A 20,076-nucleotide genomic window follows, 5' to 3' on the forward strand; every position below is an offset into this window, starting at 1 on the left:
ATGACTTGCAGAAGGCATTTTTATAGCAAGGATAGCACAACTCTTATACCGTGTAATAGGACACTGGGAAAACGCTGGCCCCTATAGCTTCTTGTGAAATAGAAGAGACAAATAATTTAATTCAGGCATGAAAACCTAAAATACTTTTTTAAAGGTATAAAGACTCAGGCTACAGATGAGACTTGCCTCTAGCTATCCCTGGTTTGAAGACTGTATTGATTCCTAATTAAGTAGGAGTATTATGCCACGATACCTATAATATTTAGACCTAAATTAATCAATTAATTAACCAGTAGAGACTTTACTGCTATCTTTTTCTGAAGGGCTTTCTTGAATAATTATTTTCACTCTTTTCTTTACTGCCAGATTATAGAAGCACTCTTCACTGCTGCCACCAGCACCACCACCAATACCATGTATGCCAGTTCAAAACTTCTGTCCAATCTTGGTGCCCAAATGTACAGACTGATGGAGCCAGTTTATCTACAGTTGCACACATGGACCCAAAAGAGGCCACAGCTTTTTTCAGTTTTGTCAAATATCCTAGTCTTAGAAAATAGATCCTAAACAGAATTTATCCTCTTGGGGTCAGCCTGGGGTAAAAAAAAAAAAAACCTGACATTGTCATTGACTTTCACTTGGTGCGTAAATAAGAACGAGGCGTGCTATTTCCTCCCTACCTGTTATCCCCCATCCCTTTGCTCCCTCTCTTCCCAGCTTGCTCTTTCTACTGCATTAGGTTAATAGATTGTTATTTTCATGAAAGCAAACCTGCTCAAAGCTTCAAAAATCTTGCAAGAAATTGTTATTGTGATTCAATCTTTCAAACTTTGCCATGTTAATAATTTCTTTAGATTCATAAAGAGCTTATTGGAACCAGCATTGGAATTAATTGAATTTGTAGTCTCACCAAACAGAGCCAGCAACTCTATTATTAGTATTAAGATAATTACAGCAGGTTTTTTTTGTTTGTTTGTTTGTTTGCAGTACGCGGGCCTCTCACTGTTGTGGCCTCTCCCGTTGCGGAGCACAGGCTCTGGACGCGCAGGCTCAGCGGCCACGGCTCACGGGCCCAGCCGCTCCGCGGCATGTGGGATCTTCCCTGACCGGAGCACGAACCCATGTCCCCTGCATTGGCAGGCGGACTCTCAACCACTCCGCCACCAGGGAAGCCCCTATAGCAGGTTTTGATATTTTTGCATTCTTTATATTAAAGGGGCAGTGTCAAATTAAGCACAAAGCAGCCTCAATTCTATCCTTATGTCCTCATTCATAGTTCCTCCTGTGACTCAATCAAAAGCAGGATATAAACCATGTATTTATTTAATGTCTATTATCTTTGTTACTAATAGCTCTAAATTAGTAACAACTAAGTCTTCTCATTCCATAGTTTATTTTTAGGCATTTTTGTTTCCTATTAAAATTACACTCTTTATTGAGGCCTTACTTTTTGTGTCTTGGTTCATTTTCCCTTAGCAATATTTTCCAACTGAGCTTCCTTTCCAGATTCTACGTCTTTACACTGTTTAGCTTCACAATCTGGTAGAAATATTAACTTCTAAATGCTAGGGACAGCTTGCACTGATATTTCTACTGCAGGATATAACAGAATGGGCTCAGAGCCAAGAGACCTGAGTTCTCGTACTTGTGCGATTCCTCAGCATCAGTTTTTCCTTTGTTTCAAAACAACAACAAAAAGAGGAAAGATGATTTTTACTACCACTATCATCTTTAAACTTTTTCCGAGTCTCTACTTTTTTATGTTGTAATTGAATGATGTTATAAAAGACCTATAAATACCTCTCTCACTAGTGAATCATAAATAGTTCTTTTTTTAAATTTATTGTACTCCTTACTATAGCTTTATGAGAATGAGAAAGTCTTTACACAATTGCTTGTTATCTAGCATAACGCCATTTGGTAAAGATTTTTGCCTTAGAATCTGAGACTGTGTGTGTGTGTGTGTGTGTGTGTGTGTGTGTGTGTGTGTTGTATGGAATATGTGTACCTATGACAGGTATAGATTTATAGGTACGTTGGGGAAGATGGTAATAGTGAGGACAACAGGAGTACTATTTCTGACCATTTTGTTTAACCACTACCATCCTGAGTTTCGACAGATTTTAAAAATATCAAGGAGATACAGTTATATGCCTTGAGAATCAAAACTATGTCCCATTCTTTATGGTGCTCCTAGATGGTAAATAATCATATAAACAAGCCAGTTTTAGCAATCATTTTGATCATGAACTGTTATAGTGAGCATCTGTTAAGGGATCAGCCTTGGCAGTAGGTGTTATATTTAAGTCATAGTTCCTTACCCTTGAGAAGTTAATACTCCAGTTGAGGAGATACAGAATCATAGAATGTTAGGGTTGGGAGGATTAGCAAAGTTACTTTAGTCAAACCTCGATCCCATGAAATCATTATAATCAATTCTTCAACTCAAAAGAGATAATCTTATAAAGGAAAATCCAGGCACACTGCACAAGGCAGGGCAGATTAGAAGAATGGCCATTTATTCCCTCTCTCCATCATTCAACCAGCTCTGTACTAAGCTTATTAGTGAGGTTTATAAAAATAAGAAAATAATATCCAGGACTTCCCTGGTGGTGCAGTGGTTAAGAATCCACCTGCCAATGCAGGGAATACGGGTTCAATCCCTGGTGCGGGAAGATCCCACATGCCACAGTGCAACTAAGCCCGTGCACCACAACTACTGAGCCTGTGCTCTAGAGGCCGCAAGCCGCAACTACTGAGCCCACATGCCACAACTACTGAAGCCCATACTCCCTAGAGCCCGTGCTCCACAACAAGAGAAGCCACCGCAATGAGAAGCCCGTGCGCCTCAACAAAGAATAGCCCCCTATCACTGCAACTAGAGAAAACCCGTGCACAGCAATAAAGACCCAACACAGCCAAATAATAATAATAATAATAATATAATAAATTATAAAAAGAAAATAATATCCATACGATAACCCCACTGAATATAAAAGATGGAGCTGATATGTACTGATAAAACACATCCCCCTACACTTCCATTCTCTCAAAAAGCCAAAGAAAATCAGTTTCTATGATAGATTGATTTGTTATGAAGACCAGGTTGAGGAGGCAAGGGTGACTGTGTCGCTTAGAGAAACCACCCCCTTAGCTGAGTAATTCCACGTAGTTGCCCTCCCTCTAGTGGTCAAAGTAGAGATGGCAGCTCTCTCTTTCAGTCTGGATGGAAGAAGGAATAGGGTTACCCAACCCCCAAAGTTTTGACTGTCTGTTTCAGAACCTCAGTGCTAAGTTATAGAACAAGTTGCCTTACAAAGATTTCTTCTTAATGAGAACATCTTGCTTGTTTATACTGATCATGGCACTTACAAAAGACCATATGTCTTTGAGATGCTGCTTGGCAAGACTTTTCCAATGTTTACCAAATCTATTTTGTATCCCATGCTAATAATAGTCCAGTGGGTCCCCAGGCAGAGAGATGGAGACTGAGGACTTCTTGTCTCTTCTGTTACTCAGTATTCTGCCTTCGTGATGTGAAAGACCTCTTAGTTCCTGTGAAAGGACTAAAAGAGCTCAAAGTTTCCCAAATGCTGTTATTTTGGGAAACGTTTATTTCAAGAGCTAAATTGTAATCTTTTGACAAATCAACATTGAGCAATGCTCTGTGCTTTGTTACACACACTTTAAATTATTCCTTTTAAAAGAAACTTTCAAATGAGTGGTAAACCATTTTCTATAGTATCCATAGTATAATTCTATCCTCTAGAGCCACAGCATTTTAGTTTAGGAAGGAACAGCAGAGGTACGTTCCAATTTGAGAGGCCGGAGCTGATGCCCAGTGTTGGCAATAACTGGTTCAAGGTCACACGGCTAAATTCTCCCCACTGTAACACCCTGACCATACTGTGTAATTAAAAATAAACTGAGAGTGAGTGGCTGCACCTACATTATCTATCACTGACATAACAACATCAAATAAGTAATCAATTTGTTTTTTCGTTGACATAGCAAGAAATAACATGCTCAGTTTATGTCTTCTGATTCTGGTCATCCAGAAGACTCAGCTCCTGTTGTTATTCATCTGGCACAAAGCTATATGGCAATTTACACAGGGATCTGGGAATTAACCGGTTAGGTTCAGTACCGCGTGTCATCAAGATCTGCTTAATTTACGTGAGTCTTTGAAAGTCCATCAGACATCTGTTGTGTGCAGAATACATGTCTGATACTAAACTTTTCTTCCTTTAAATTGTTGTGAACATGTAAGGAAGCCTTAAGAATTTTTGTTTTCTTAACTGTGATAGCTCTCAGTAGCATAATCCTTCTTAGTAGCATATTTTATATACTTGGAATGACTATTACCAGGTAGTTCTCCCTGCTTGGGAAATGTGGAAATATGGCAACTATTTGTAAAGAGGTTTGAAATAGCTCACAGAAATGAAAAATGATCATTGAAAATAGCACAAATTGACGGCTTAACATGTGACAGCAGGTATTCCAAATGCCTTATCTCTATTAACTCATTTATTGCATACAATAACCTTATAATGTAACTACCACTGATATCACCCTTCAAAAGAAATGTTCACTTTCGTTAAGCTATCTCCAAATTTTTTTCACACACGATCTCACTAATTGTGATAACATTCTTCTGAGACTACTAAATGCTTCGTTTTCTATTTTCTTTATAAAACCTATATTATACTCCTTTTGACACAACACAGGCTTTAATTTTTTATAATATCTGTTGATGCCTTGAATTCCTTGAGCGCAGGGTCTGTGCTTTGTTTCTTTGAATTTTCTTGTTATAAATAACTTTATTACATGCAGTGGGTGGATTTTCTGAATAGAATTTGTTTCTTTATATCTAAATTCCCTACTGAAGTTTCATGAATCAAATGGAAAAGTCTGCAACATAAAGATCCCTTATTTCCCAAAGACGAAAAGCAGAATTTCATAGAAAGTTTATGAAACAGCAATTAAATTTAACTCAGAGTGTAGAACCATTTTCTTCAACTCTAAAAGTACTCTGGAATTAGTCAGCACTAGGCGGAAAGCAGTTGGAGAAAGTTCTTCTCTGATGTGACTATGTATCCTTTGGAGACAAAAAAAGTCACGGAACATGTGCTGGTGCCAGAAAATTTAACAAGAGTGAACAGTAGTGGTGAGTCAGCACATAAGGGGCAGGGTTGTAACTCTAGGAAATCTGAATTGAAGCCAAGCTTAGAGGTGTGATATATGTGTCAGGTTTCAGGGAACACCAAGACAACCTCTCCCAAGACACAAAATACTTTGCATAAAATAACAGGCCACACATACTATGAGGTTATTGTTATTTTTAAATCAGTTCGCCAAAACTTGAACTTATGTTTCCCCCAAAGCACAGGCACATACCTACACACATACTTGTGCTTCTTTATATTCATGATTTCGACAGTTTACATACCGTGTTTTGGGAAGGGGGGAAAATTATTTTACATTATACAGCTGGCTGTGTCTATATGATTTCAAAACCCAGCTGAAAATGGGGAAAAACATTCAGTCTAGTAAAAAAATCATTTTATTCCTAAGTATATTTGTGTCTTGCACAAATGAAACTTTTTGAGCAACTTCTCCAAGACAGCCCTTGGTTGGAAACCATCAGGGAAGCAAAGTTCTGCCTCTTAAGATGTTTTTTTTTGTTGTTGTTTTTTGCGGTACGCGGGCCTCTCACTGTTGTGGCCTCTCCCGTTGCAGAGCACAGGCTCTGGACGCGCAGGCTCAGTGGCCATGGCTCATGGGCCTAGCCACTCCACGGCATGTGGGATCTTCCTGGACCGGGGCACGAACCCATGTCCCATGCATCAGCAGGCAGACTCTCAACCACTGCACCGCCAGGGAAGCCCTCTTAAGATGTTTATAGCCTAGGAATACTGGGAGATAAACACCAAGGCACAGTAAGAGTAACTGGCAGTATATGGTGATGGCCTCGAGGAGTCATGGGATAGCTATGGGAGTGAGAAGAAGGGAGACAGTGTCTCCAGCTGGAAGAATCCAGAAGGATTTCATAGAGAGGGTGAACTACTAGCTGATCATTGAAGAATCGTTAGAAATTTAAATAGGCGGAGCTGGGAGAAGACCTTCTAAGTAGAGTTAACCACAGAGCAAAGACAAGGAGAGGAGAATGCTCAGGGCATAGACAGGAAAATCATCACACTTGAGAGAGAGTGGTGGGATGTGGGCATGAAAAAGTAACTTTAGAGTCAGGCTAAATTTTTCTATCAATTTTTATAGTGTTCTGTAGCCACAGCTGAAAACTCCTAAGAGCAAAGTCACAGTGCAAGGCCAGGCCCAGAAAGGAGCCCACATGCAACAGATGTTCAAATCATTTGGAGAGCGAGAGGCAGAACAAAGAAAAAGGAACCTTTCCAAACAAGTTAAAGCTCTGGGGACGTTAATACAAACAAGGCAATTAGGACAAATGTCGCTTAAGAGCCTTGTCTCTGTCTCTGGAGACAAAGCAAGAAGACTCAGCTAATGATACCAATGTGAACTTTAAAGAATTGGATGTGGGCATTTTAAATGGTGAAACTTTAACTCTGGAACTATCTCTAAATGACTGTAACCTTATTGGTCCTTAGGGCACAAGGTCAAGACTCAATAATTCTATCTAGTCCTCTACAATTATAAAGAATATGTTTGTTATTTAGCGATGTAGATTAACTTTGAGTGCACACACCCAGTAGCTGACAGACAATGAGAGCATCTTCCACTAATCAAAGAAACACAATATTGGTCAACACAGTTCTGGAAGTTTTAGCCATGGCAATCAGGGAAGAAAAAGGAATAAAGGGAATCCAAATCGGAAAACAAGTAAAACAGTCACTGTTTGCAGATGACATGATACTATACATAAAGAATCCTAAAGATGCTACCAGAAAACTACTAGAGCTAATCAATGAATTTGGTAAAGTAGCAGGATACAAAATTAATGCACAGAAATCTCTTGCATTCCTATACACTAATGATGAAACATCTGAAAGAGAAATTAAGGAAACACTCCCATTTACCACTGCAACAAAAAGAATAAAATACCTATAGGCAAAGAATAAAAGACCTGTATGCAGAAAACTATAAGACACTGATGAAAGAAATTAAAGATGATACAAACAGATGGAGAGATATACCATGTTCTTGGATTGGAAGAATCAACATTGTGAAAACGACTATAATACCGAAAGCAATCTACAGATTCAATGCAATCCCTATCAAATTACCAATGGCATTTTTTAAGGAACTAGAACAAAAAATCTTTAAATTTGTATGGAGACACAAAAGCCAAAGCAGTCTTGAGGGAAAAAACTGGAGCTGGAGGAATCAGACTCCCTGACTTCAGACTATACTACAAAGCTACAGTAATCAAGACAATATGGTACTGGCACAAAACCAGAAATATAGACCAATGGAACAGGATAGAAAGCCCAGACATAAACCCACACACATATGGTCACCTTATCTTTGATAAGGGAGGCAAGAATATACAGTGGAGAAAAGACAGCCTCTTCAATAAGTGGTGCTGGGAAAACTGGACAGCTACATGTAAAAGAATGAAATTAGAACACTCCCTAACACCATACACAAAAATAAACTCAAAATGGGTTAAAGATCTAAATGTAAGACAAGACACTATAAAACTCTTAGAGGAAAACATAGGAAGAACACTCTTTGACATAAATCACAGCAAGATCTTTTTTGATCCACCTCCTAGAGTAATGGAAATAAAAACAAAAACAAACAAAAGGGACCTAATGAAACTTAAAAGCTTTGGCACAGCAAAGGAAACCATAAACAAGACAAAAAGACAACCCTCAGAATGGGAGAAAATATTTGCAAACGAATCAATGGACAAAGGATTAATCTCCAAAATATATAAACAGCTCATGCAGCTCAATATTAAAGAAACAAACAACCCAATCCAAAAATGGGCAGAAGACCTAAATAGATATTTCTCCAAAGAAGACATACAGATGGCCAAGAAGCCCATGAAAAGCTGCTCAACATCACTAATTATTAGAGAAATGCAAATCAAAACTACAATGAGGTATCACCTCACACCAGTCAGAATGGCCATCATCAAAAAATCTACAAACAATAAATGCTGGAGAGGGTGTGGAGAAAAGGGAACCCTCTTGCACTGTTGGTGGGAATGTAAATTGATACAGCCACTACAGAGAACAGTATGGAGGTTCCTTAACAAACTAAAAATAGGACTACCATATGACCCAGCATATGGCATACGGGCATATATGGCATATATGGGCATATACCTTGAGAAAACCACAATTCAAAAAGAGTCATGTATTACAATGTTCATTACAGCACTATTTACAATAGCCAGGACATGGAAGCAACCTATGTGTTCACATATATACAATGGAATATTACTCAACCATAAAAAGAAACGAAATTGAGTTATTTGTAGTGAGGTGGATGGACCCAGAGTCTGTCACACAGAGTGAAGTAAGTCAGAAAGAGAAAAACAAATACCATATGCTAACACATATACATGGAATCTAAAAAGAAAAAAAATGGTTCTGATGAACCTAGGGGCAGGACAGGAATAAAGATGCAGACGTAGAGAATGGACTTGAGGACACAGGGAAGGGGAAGGGTAAGCTGGGATGAAGTGAGAGAGTAGCACTGACATATATACACTACCAAATGTAAAACAGATAACTAGTGGGAAGCAGCCGCGTAGCACAGGGAGATCAGCTTGGTGCTTTGCGACTACCTAGAGGGGTGGGATAGGGAGGGTGGGAGGAAATGCAAGAGGGAGGGGATATGGGGATATATGTATACATATCGCTGATTCACTTTGTTATACAGAAGAAACTAAAACAACATTGTAAAGCAATTATACTCCATTAAAAATGTTTAAATAAATAACCACAATATTGGAATGAGGGATTCATTCCTTTCCTAGAAAAAAAAGAAAAGTTTGTTTTTCACCTGACTTTTAAATGACTTAATTAGAGAAACACACCCTCCACCACCACCAAAAAAATAAACTAACAGTGAGAGGCCTGCAAAAAAAGTACCGCAAAAAAAAAAAAAAAAATTTGATCTGCGTGTACATTCCCGTACTGCTGCCTTTGATTTTGTATCTGTGTGGTCAGCATTCACATTCATTTATAAAGCTCATAGCTTTGATCATCCACTATGTGCCAGGTATTCAATCTAGTTATTATTTCTCTATTATTTTTCAACCCCAAATTCTGCAGATTTTTTTTTTTTTTTCCGGTACGCAGGCCTCTCACTGTTGTGGCCTCTCCCGTTGCGGAGCACAGGCTCCGGACGCGCAGGCCCAGCGGCCATGGCTCACAGGCCCAGCCGCTCCACGGCACGTGGGATCTTCCCGAACTGGGGCACGAACCCGTGTCCCCTGCATCCGCAGGCGGACTCTCAACCACTGCGCCACCAGGGAAGCCCTCTGCAGATATTTTTATTGACGTAATCTGCAATTTAATTTTCAGATGATCCAAGATGACACATTTTAATCAAAGAAACACTTGATAGAGGAATGGCTGTAGAATGAGAAGAAGAGGCAGGTATACTAAGATATGAGAAGAATGGCTATGCCACCATTTTATACACAAGGATAGTATTACCTTTTTAACAGAACTGCTCAAAAGCACTGAATTTTGTCCCCTGGATTTTAGCTTTAAACACACAATTATCTCTAGTGAGCATCAGTTAAAGTACTCATCTAATTATGATTTTCTATTCAAGTAATCATTATATTGCCAAGGATAATACTGGGCTAGCCTGAATTATCTGCCGTCAAGAGAGGAAACAAAGCACTACCTTTCTTGCATCTACACAGAACGCAGTAGAATAGAGATCTAGCACTGAGCTGCTTGGTTTACTGATTAATGTAGGAAGCACATAAAAGAAAGGTAAGATGGTTCTCTGCCCAGATAAAATAAACTGATGACTCCCTACCTTTCTCCTTTACAATCTCAGAGCTAATACTCACCCTAGCCAAGTGTGTTAGTAAATACATAATTAATGTGTTAACTATCCTTATAGTCTTGTTCTCATAAAAAGAGAAAACTGATCCAAAAAACTGAACAATCCCAGTTTTTTAATATTTATTTCCAAAGGACAAAATCAAGAATTAGATATAATCAAGGAAAAATGGATAGGTTTCATACGGCCAAGAAAGTGTAGAGCTATAGATGGCCAGTGATTTTTAAATGTTATTAGTAACTGTTAACAAAAGTTACTGAATGCCTACCATACATGGTATTGGGGAAAAAACATATTTACGTAGTTGTTCAGCAAATGTATATTGACAGTCAATTATATTCCAGACTCTGCTGTGCTAGAGGCTGGGGAGATGGGAGACAATCTTTAATTCTGAAAGGATTTCAAGCTGATTGGAGATGGAATACAGACCCCATCCCAATTAACAGAGGAGAGAGACAGACAATAAAAGCTTTGGGATTTCTGAGGAAGTATTCCAAGGCCCACAGGCTGAGAACAATTTCGTGTGCAAAATGAGACTAGACCTCAATGGGTGGGCGAAAAAGACCTTGCTCTACTCCAACTCCCTCCATCTGCTCTCTACTTCCCCACAAAAATGAAATATGCTCTTCCTTGAATTTTGTTTTCACCATGTGATGGATTTCAAGGTTCTTCTCCAATTGTCCCCACACTCTGTGGCAGGGAGACCTGAGCCATGCTGAAGGAAAAAACAAATGAGAAACTGACCAGTGAGTCAAAAATGGAAGAGAAAGGCTTTTGAGGACTACCATCTGCTCACCCACCCAAACCCAAGAATTTTTGGATGCAAATGAAGAAGAAATGAGTAAACAAGCAAACCTAAATGGTTTATAAAGCTACATCTTGAGGGCAAGAATAGGCATCTATGCAATTTGGGATTGCAACAAAAGTCAAAATACAAATTGCAAAACAATTAAAAAATACAAATTGCAAAACATCAGGATAAAGGTTGAAACCCCGGTGCAAACTTTCCAACCACAGCAAAGAAAAAAATAATAAAAGAATTATGAAAGAGACAAAAGAATTTAAGACACAGGCAAAGTAAATGTTAAATGCTAGAGGAAATGGAAAATTTAAGAGGAAGCACAGTGAAATCTGTGGGACGATCTAAACACCGACTCATAACCCTCCCAACTTTTCTGAGAAAATCTTAAGAAAAATAATCAACATTCATCAACTCAGAGCCTAGGAAAGCAATGCTTGTGGCCCACCAATAGGCCAAAGAGCAAGAACATTTCGGATTTAAAGGGCCCAAATCCACCATGAAGACTTTGAATAAAAAGCAGAATTCAAATCAAAAGTAGAAGTAAGCAGCGAAACCGGGCCACCACTGTCAACTCAACTATATATTTTCAAGTGTTAAAAATAGCAAGGGGAAGGATATAGTCTCAAAAACTTTTCTTTTAATGGAAGCAAATGCCAACTGAATTCAAAATAACAAATTCCAACAAAAAAAGGAAAACACAATCTGCTGATTCAAATATAATTCATTAGTAAAAATAAGGTTGTTGAGGAGTAGAGTACTCTGGAAACCCCTGAGCAAAAGTGGAGACTAAACAGATAGCAGGCCATTGGAGGGTAATGATTTTCTGATAGTGGTAAAGAGAATTACAGGTACTTAAGGGGGCATACATAGAGTAGAGGGATCTGTAATATATCCTCAGCCTTAGAACTATGATTGTTATGGGGGGATAGTTTTTTCAGGTTAATTCATATTCTCTCTCCCTCTCTAACCCTCTCTCTCTCTCTCTCTCTCTCACAAACACACAAACACACACACACACACACACACACACATAAACCCTGGTACTCAATCTTCCCCCTTTTTTTTCTTCAACAAATTCACTTGTCTTGCCCATTACCACTTCTATACCAAATGTTTCCTGATAATGACATTGTATTTTAGCAAACCCTAATGTTCCTTGCAAAATTATTTGATTAGTTCCTTAACAAACAGCTAGGTCCAGAGGGTATGACACATGGGACAGATAAGTTCTGTGAGAGAAGGCGAAAAAGAGGAAAATGTGAAGTATTTTCAACACCTACAGTATAGTCCCTGCTTTTCTTAGCCCTGTTCAGTAGAATCACAGAGGTGTGATTGCCCCAGGTTTGACCTTGTTTGGGTCCTGAGCCAGTTCTGACAAGGAGAGGAGGCATATTAGGTGGGGGATCCCTCCGGTAGGGTTACCACTAGAATTGGTTAACCTGCTGTAGAGGATAAACCTAAACAGGCTTCTGATCCACGAGCAATAACAAGGATTTGAAAACAGTGATGTCTGTCTCTCTGAAACACTGTATTCCCACTTGTTCTGAGTCTAACTAAGAACAGCAATACAGAAAACCTTCCCAGACACAATGGACCCTTGCTGCCACAGTGGCTCAAAGTCTTTCCACATTAGGCTTTGAATCCATGTCTCTCTACCTTCCCCCGTGGATTTTCATATATCCCTTCCTACTCCATGCTCCTACCCCTCTCCTTGCATGCTTCAGTACTGCATAACCCTCTCTCAAATGCACATGCCCAGTTAGGTATTTTCCTTTGCCTAACTGCCCCTCCCTCATCTACTTGATGAAGCTCAAATCCCTTGCCCAACACTCTACACTCCTCAATGAAAAGTGAGAGGAAAGAATTCAAATACTCACAAGAATAGAAATACATTAGCTGAAATTCACACAGTCTCATATCAGGTCATCCTCTGAGACCTGGCTGTGGGGAAAGGAAAGTAAGTCGATGAACGTCCTGTGTGCTTAAAGAGTGGGATGGATAATTTGCACATTGCCTACCACAGAATCACAGTCACTCCTGCACTTGATCGCAGACATCACCAAGGCAACTTGACAAAAAGGCACAAGACCTGGACTGGCTTGCTTTCTCATCTCAGCTCTGAACTACTATGCAACTTCACATCCATGAGCCTCCATTTCCCAATCTGCGAAATAAGAGCTTAGAAAAGATGATCTCTACCGTCTTTTCCATTATTTAAAAAACCTGCAATTCTAAAAGATGAAGATAGAACACTTCCTAACACCATACCCAAAAATAAACTCAAAATGGATTAAAGACCTAAATGTAAGCCCAGACACTATCAAACTCTTAGAGGAAAACACAGGCAGAATACTCTCTGACATAAATCACAGCAAGATCCTTTTTGACCCACCTCCTCGAGAAATGGAAATAAAAACAAAAATAAACAAATGGGACCTAATGAAACTTAAAAGTTTTTGCACAGCAAAGGAAACCATAAACAAGGTGAAAAGACAACCCTCAGAATGGGAGAAAATATTTGCAAATGAAGCAACTGACAAAGGATTAATCTCCAAAATTTACAAGCAGCTCATGCAGCTCAATATCAAAGAAACAAACAACCCAATCCAAAAATGGGCAGAAGACCTAAATAAACATTGCTCCAAAGAAGACATACAGATGGCCAAGAAGCACATGAAAGGATGCTCAACATCACTAATCATTAGAGAAATGCAAATCAAAACTACAATGAGGTATCACCTCACATGGGTCAGAATGGCCATCATCAAAAAATCTACAAGCAATAAATGCTGGAGAGGGTGTGGAGAAAAGGGAACCCTCTTGCACTGTTGGTGGGAATGTAAATTGATACAGCCACTATGGAGAACAGTATGGAGGTTCCTTAAAAACCTAAAAAAAGAACTACCATATGACCCAGCAATCCCACTACTGGGCATATACCCTGAGAAAAACATAATTCAAAAAGAGTCATGTACCACCATGTTCACTGCAGCACTATTTACAATAGCCAGTACATGGAAGCAACCTAAGTGTCCATCAACAGATGAATGGATAAAGAAGATGTGGCACATATATACAATGGAATATTACTCAGCCATAAAAAGAAATGAAAATGAACTATTTGTAGTGAGGTGGATGAACCCAGAGTCTGTCATACAGAGTGAAGTAAGTCAGAAAGAGAAAACAAATACCGTATGCTGACACATATATATGGAATCTAAATAAATGGTTCTGATGAACCTAGGGGCAGGATAGGAATAAAGATGCAGACATATAGAACGGACTTGAGGACACAGGAAGGAGGAAGGGTAAGCTGGGACCAAGTGAGAGAGTAACATTGACATATATACACTACCAAATGTAAATAGATAGCTAGTGGGAAGCAGCTGCATAGCACAGGGAGATCAGCTCTGTGCTTTGCGACCACCTAGAGGGGTGGGATAAGGAGGGTGGGAGGGAGATGCAAGAGGGAGGGGATATGGGGATATATGTATGCATATAGCTGATTCACTTTGTTATACAGCAGAAACTGACACAACATTGTAAAGCAATTATACTCCAATAAAGATGTTAAATAAATTACTTACTTAATTAATGAGTTAAATAAAATTTTTAACATAACAAAAACCTACAATTCTGCTGATTGTTTAGAGGAAGAGACAATAAATTTGCCTAGAGCCTTTGAGGTCACTGTGAAGGAGGAATGCACCATTTAGTACATGAAGATAGCAATTTATCTTATTTTATTTATTATTTATAAATTTATTTTTATTAAAAATGCCCTATTAACATTTCCTGGAAGATCTAAGAGTGCTCTTCAAATATGTGGGAGGCTCTCACATGGGTGCTGTCTTCCTCAAATAGAACTGTTTTATATATAATCCCATAAGGCAGGACTTAAACTGATGGGTAGAAGACAGACTTAAGTTTAATATAGAATAAATGTTTTATTCATTTCGGGATGGTCCAGATACAGAATCAACTAAAAGAATTCCACAAACGCATCACTTTATCCGAAGGAGATCTCTGAGAATGGAGAATGGAGTCAAACACTCTGCAAGTATTATTTGATGATTGCTCTTACACTGACTTTCTTGGATAAAGGATCCTTCCCAATGCTTCTTACTGCTGCCTGCCTCAGCCAACATCCTGTCCAACAGAAGGGCTTTTTAGCTCTCAGATCAAAGCCTCCCTGTGTGCAAAGTGCCCATTGTTCATTAGTGAAATGTGACTTGCACCTGCTCCGCTGAGGTGTACTGCTTTCACTGCATCCCTCTCGGTTTCAGCAGGCTGTAGCAAGATCACAGGGCCAGTCACTTTGGTGACGAAGGAAGCCACGCTCTGCCAGTCAAAAGCTGGACCAGCTGTGCTGGGCCTGTGTGAACCAGGTGCCTCCTGCTTCCCCAGGAACCTGCTGCCAAGCCTTGGCAGCTGGGTGGACCAGCAGCTGCTCCTCTAGCTTCAGTCTTGCTCTCTCTCTCCTCCTCAGTCTGAGAATCCAAGTGCAGTCCCCGGGGAGGCCCATCACAAAGAGGAGGAAAGAGAACTTTGAAAGAGGGAGATACAAGGGCGATGATTACAGCCGGTTGACTGAAGGCATGAAAAGCAGGAAACACAGTCAACATGAGAACTATGACAAACTTCAACCAGTCTAAGCGTCTCATATTCTGAACAGCGTCATCCTTACGATGGGAGAAATACACAACAGAAAGGCAGAGATCACAGTGAGAAAATAAACTGTTTATTAATAACATCATTGACATTACTATTCAGCATAGCTTTTAAATCCATGCCAGTACTGACCCCCAATAAAACAACTGATCATGATAAAAAACTAAGAGCCTCAATTTAGATTATCAAGCAGTGCCCTCTGCCCTGCAAGGATACTCATTTTCAGGATGCTTCATGAAATAATATGGACAACAGCAGCAGGGAATAAGATTTCCATTGGTTCCTGTGAGCTTGCCTTGGTTATAGGTTCACTCAGTGTCATGACTCAGGAAACACTATTAAGCTATAACTAAATTGTATGGATTTGAGTTGTGAATTGCACGTTGTCTGTCCTTTTCTAGAAAGTATTTAAGCACCACCAAACCACTCAGCCAAGGGAGTGACTTCCTCCCCTAAAATGCTCTTCCTTGCACATTGCCCTTGGAGATGTGGCAAAGGGCTCCTTCCTAAGCAGTACATCCCAGTCTGGGGCAGGGAAGCGGGGGGATGGAGGAGAGTGTAAATGACACTGTTGTGCAGTGACTCATCCTTTCACTGACTTCATTCACTTCTGTGTTTGCAGCCAGTTGGACAGCTGTGTTGGCCATGTGAAGTCAGAGAAATTTTTTATTCCAAAGACAGGAAGATGGGGGGGAGAAAAACAGATAAAACAGTGGATGCGTGTGTGTGGAGCCATAATTGCTGCATGACTTCAGCTTCTCTGACCAGCTAACAGTCACCGCATTAGTCACCAGTCCTCAAAGGATAAGACGGGGCTGGCTGGACCCAACATGAAGTGAGACGGGCCTGGCAACTGCGGCTCAGGTCCAGGAAAATTTTCTCCCTGTGTCGCAGGGAGGTGAGGGGCAAATGCTTACAACTAAAGGATAAGATGATTAGCTGAAAACTGAGGGGAATCAAGCTGTTACAATAGTAAGTGAGATAAGAACCTGGCCCTCAAAGTGTCCACAATCTAGGGGGAGAGGCATCTGTGATCAGCCAGAAGTGTAAGCAACACTCTGGGATCACAAAGCAGGAAGTAACAAAGAATTGCTAGACGCTCGCAAAGCAATGCAGGCAGGACCAGCATCCTTTTACACGTCAGTTGGACCCTCAGCTCCACCTGTACGCTCTCCCTGTCACTGATCAACACTTACTCTCATTTCCCACAAAGACTATTCCAAAATTCCAACATTCACTTCAAGCCTCAACCTTCCAATACAAGGGTCAGCAAACTGGCTCGCAGACCAAATTTAGCCCACTACCTCTTTTGTAAATAAAGTTTTGTTGGAACACAGAATTCATTTAAGGTAACGTCTATGGCTACTTTCCCACTAGAATAGCAGGGTTGAGTAGCTGTGGCAAAGACCAGATAGCCTGCAAAGTCTAAACTATTGATTATCTGTCCTTTCAGAAAAAGAGTCTGCTGACCTCTGCTCTGATGCATAGCAGAAAACAATGTCTCTTACTCCATCAGGAAGATGTGAAGGTGAATTCTCTCAACTTTTGACCCAACACCTATAGCTGTTCCTATTCCCATCTGGGCCTGTCCAGACTCAGTGGACAAAGGTGCCTCCTCGGCTATTCAAGACAAGTCTGTTCACATTGGCCCTTGATGCCATCCTCCCTCTTTCCTCCAGGTGTTTGCTTTCATGTCTTTAATCTAAAATCGGAGGATTGGTCTTCAGCCCACTTTTCACTCTATTGCCTCTCAGGGTGAGAGTCTGCCTTCTTTGATGGGATTTCCAAATTATCTCTATGCTCTCCCTTCCTGCAGCTTTGACTTGTAGTTCCAATGGATCGCTAACCTCTGCACCCAGATATGTGAGAACCACAAAAACATCATGTCCCAAACTAAATCAACATCTTTGAAAGCTTCTCCTCCCTCAACCTCCCTATCACTGCTGCTGACTCCACCATCCACCTAGGAATCTGCAAGCCAACTCTGACCGCCCCCCTTTCCCTCCACCACACATACAATAAGACAAAGATGCTATTGAATCTACCTTCTAAATCTGCCCACCTTAAGGAAAAACCCAGTGCTCACTGCCCTACTGACTGCCCTAGTCAGCCTCCTCTTCTCTCACCTGAACAACTACAGGAGCCCCTTAATCAGGGATCCTGTTGCCTCCTATCTCATGCTCCACCAGTCCAACCCTCACACTGCTGCTTGAAGGCTCCCATCCATGCAAATCTCACCATATATCATCCCTGTTTAGAATCCTTTACTGATTCTGTATGGCCTATGAGTTATAGATCCCTTAGCCAAGAATTCTCCATGATATGATCTATAGCTCTCTTTCCAGCCTTACCTCCTACATGTTTGCCCTGCCCTAGGCCTGTAACACAACCTGATGCCACCATGGTCCTCTTCTGAACCCACCAGTTCATGAAGGCAAACAATAAATACCCACTAGGTTTTAGAACTCTCACTCTGGGCCTCAGCCCCCTTAATTGATCCATACCTGACTTTGCTCCAATGCCATCTTCTCCTGACTCTACATTTTTGCCTCTGGGATTTCAACTTGGATCCCACTATGGCCTTTTGAGTTTAGCATTTATAGTTAATCTTTCTGGTGAATCTAGACTTTCTTCTAACAGTCTTTGACTTAAGATTGATGTTCCAGTCTTGGAATCTTTGTTTGCTTTGGACATGAACATCATATACCAACACTTAAAAACTCTTTGGATCCAATTCTAAGTTGTAACTCAGCCAACACTTAACAAGACTAACCCCAACACCCAGGAATGAGACATTAAGATACCTCTGTCTTTATATTTGCTTGCTCAGTACCGAATTATTTACAGTTCCCTTAAGACCTCCATGGTGTTTCATGCCCATGCTCTGTTTGGAATGATATTTTAACTCTTGTTCACTTGGATAAATACTAGATACTCCACATTCATCTCAACCTCACCCACATAACCTGCAGCTTAGTGGAAGGTGCTGATCAGAGGAGAAATATGGGAGAAATCCAAGATGTAAGAAGAGGGGAACATCAAGAAGTTAAATTAATAAAATTCGGGAGAAGCTATAGGACAGCCCCATCTTGAGAAGAGAGAAAGAAAATGAGAACAAACAAAAAAAGTTATAACTGTAGAATGACTCACATGTTTTTAACTTTTAAAAACTTAAATTAACAAAATACCAAAAGGATTCTGGCCAAGTAGAGGTAAAGAATGAGCTAAACTAACATTTTCTCTGGCAATAGAAACAAACCTCGTAATAACAGCATTGTAATGAGAAAAATCAAATGTAAATGAATACAGAATAGAGGCAGCATGTTTTCCAATTAGCTCTACCTTACAGGAAGATCTGGAGAGAAATTTGTGGGGTGTTAGGAACACAGACAAAAAACATGGAACTAAATGGAAATAATAAGACAAATAAAGGAGTTAATTCAAGAGTGTATATTCAAGAGAGCTTTAAGACATAGCTAGTTCTCTGGCTGACCTTGGTCTGAGCAGAGCTAAGTAAAAAAAAGTCATGAAGCTGGGTATCCTCAACATCTTATCTGGTCTTTTCAGGCATCACAGCTTGAAAGAAATCCCCAGGCATCATGAACCTGGGCTGAGGGGAAAAAAGGATGCTGGGTCTTTGGTTTCTTGATCACAGTAATCCAGGCACACTGCTGCCTGGCGTAGCCCTCTCTCCCCTGGCATCTCCTTAAGGTTGGACCCAAGGATGGAGAGGAAGGATGGGAAGAAATGGATTAGAACCAGGAAGTCACATCTTCCCTAAATACCCTCCACTCAGAATGAGTTCACTGCCCCTCCTCAAGTCTCTAAAAGCACCCTGTGATTAGTCCGTCATGGCACTCTGCACATTTTATTGGTAGTATCTGTTTATATACATATACCCATTTCCTCTAAGAATATCATACTATAGTGGTTTAATATAGGATTGGATAAAATGGGATGTAATAAACTCTGATATTTCAGCAGCTTAGTACAAGTTTTTTTTTCTCAATCCTACAAAATCTGATGCAAGGTAGTAGAAATGTTTTCCACCTGGAAATCATGGGCCCAGGCTCCCTCCACTGTGTGACACTGCCAGGTCAACACATCATTTCCTGGGCCACAGCAGCATGGGAAGAGAAACAGAAAGTAGCGTGCTGGCTCTTAAATGCCTCAACCCATGAACTGCGTTCACATCTCAGGATCAGAACTATTTACCTGGCTCAATCTCCAGAGAAGGGCTGAAAAACATCACCTCCTATGCGTTCAGAAAGGAAAATAATTCAACACAGGGAGCACTGAGAGTTTCTACCTCTCCAATCTCGTTGTCCTTGTGACTCCGATACCTGGAAGATGGGCAAGTGCATACTAAATACTGAATAAAGCCTTGCTGAACTGTATTGACTCTGCCTGGTGAACGTAAGGGAAGTGTGCACAGAAGATGAGACCAGGAAGCAGAGAAAAGGCCCCTTCAAAACCCTAACCCCAAGAAAGGAGTCTGAAACAAGAGAAGAACCAGGAGAAAGCATTTTTGAGGAATCCAAATGAATGAATGAAGATAAGAATAGTCAATAGCATCACATGCCACAGAGGAA

General features: G+C 40.3%; 1 long non-coding RNA gene across 1 annotated transcript in view; it reads left to right on the plus strand.

Annotated features, from left to right (window-relative positions):
* The window catches only part of LOC125965685 (uncharacterized), an 89,399-nt gene that overhangs the window by 67,390 nt on the left and 1,933 nt on the right, over positions 1–20,076 (plus strand). The window contains exons 2-3 of the long non-coding RNA XR_007479917.1: positions 9,516–9,590; positions 16,938–17,012. This is a non-coding gene — a long non-coding RNA (uncharacterized LOC125965685). The remainder of the gene's footprint in view (positions 1–9,515; positions 9,591–16,937; positions 17,013–20,076) is intronic.

Source organism: Orcinus orca, chromosome 10 (genome assembly GCF_937001465.1).
Source record: "Orcinus orca chromosome 10, mOrcOrc1.1, whole genome shotgun sequence".
NCBI classification, from domain to species: domain Eukaryota; kingdom Metazoa; phylum Chordata; class Mammalia; order Artiodactyla; family Delphinidae; genus Orcinus; species Orcinus orca.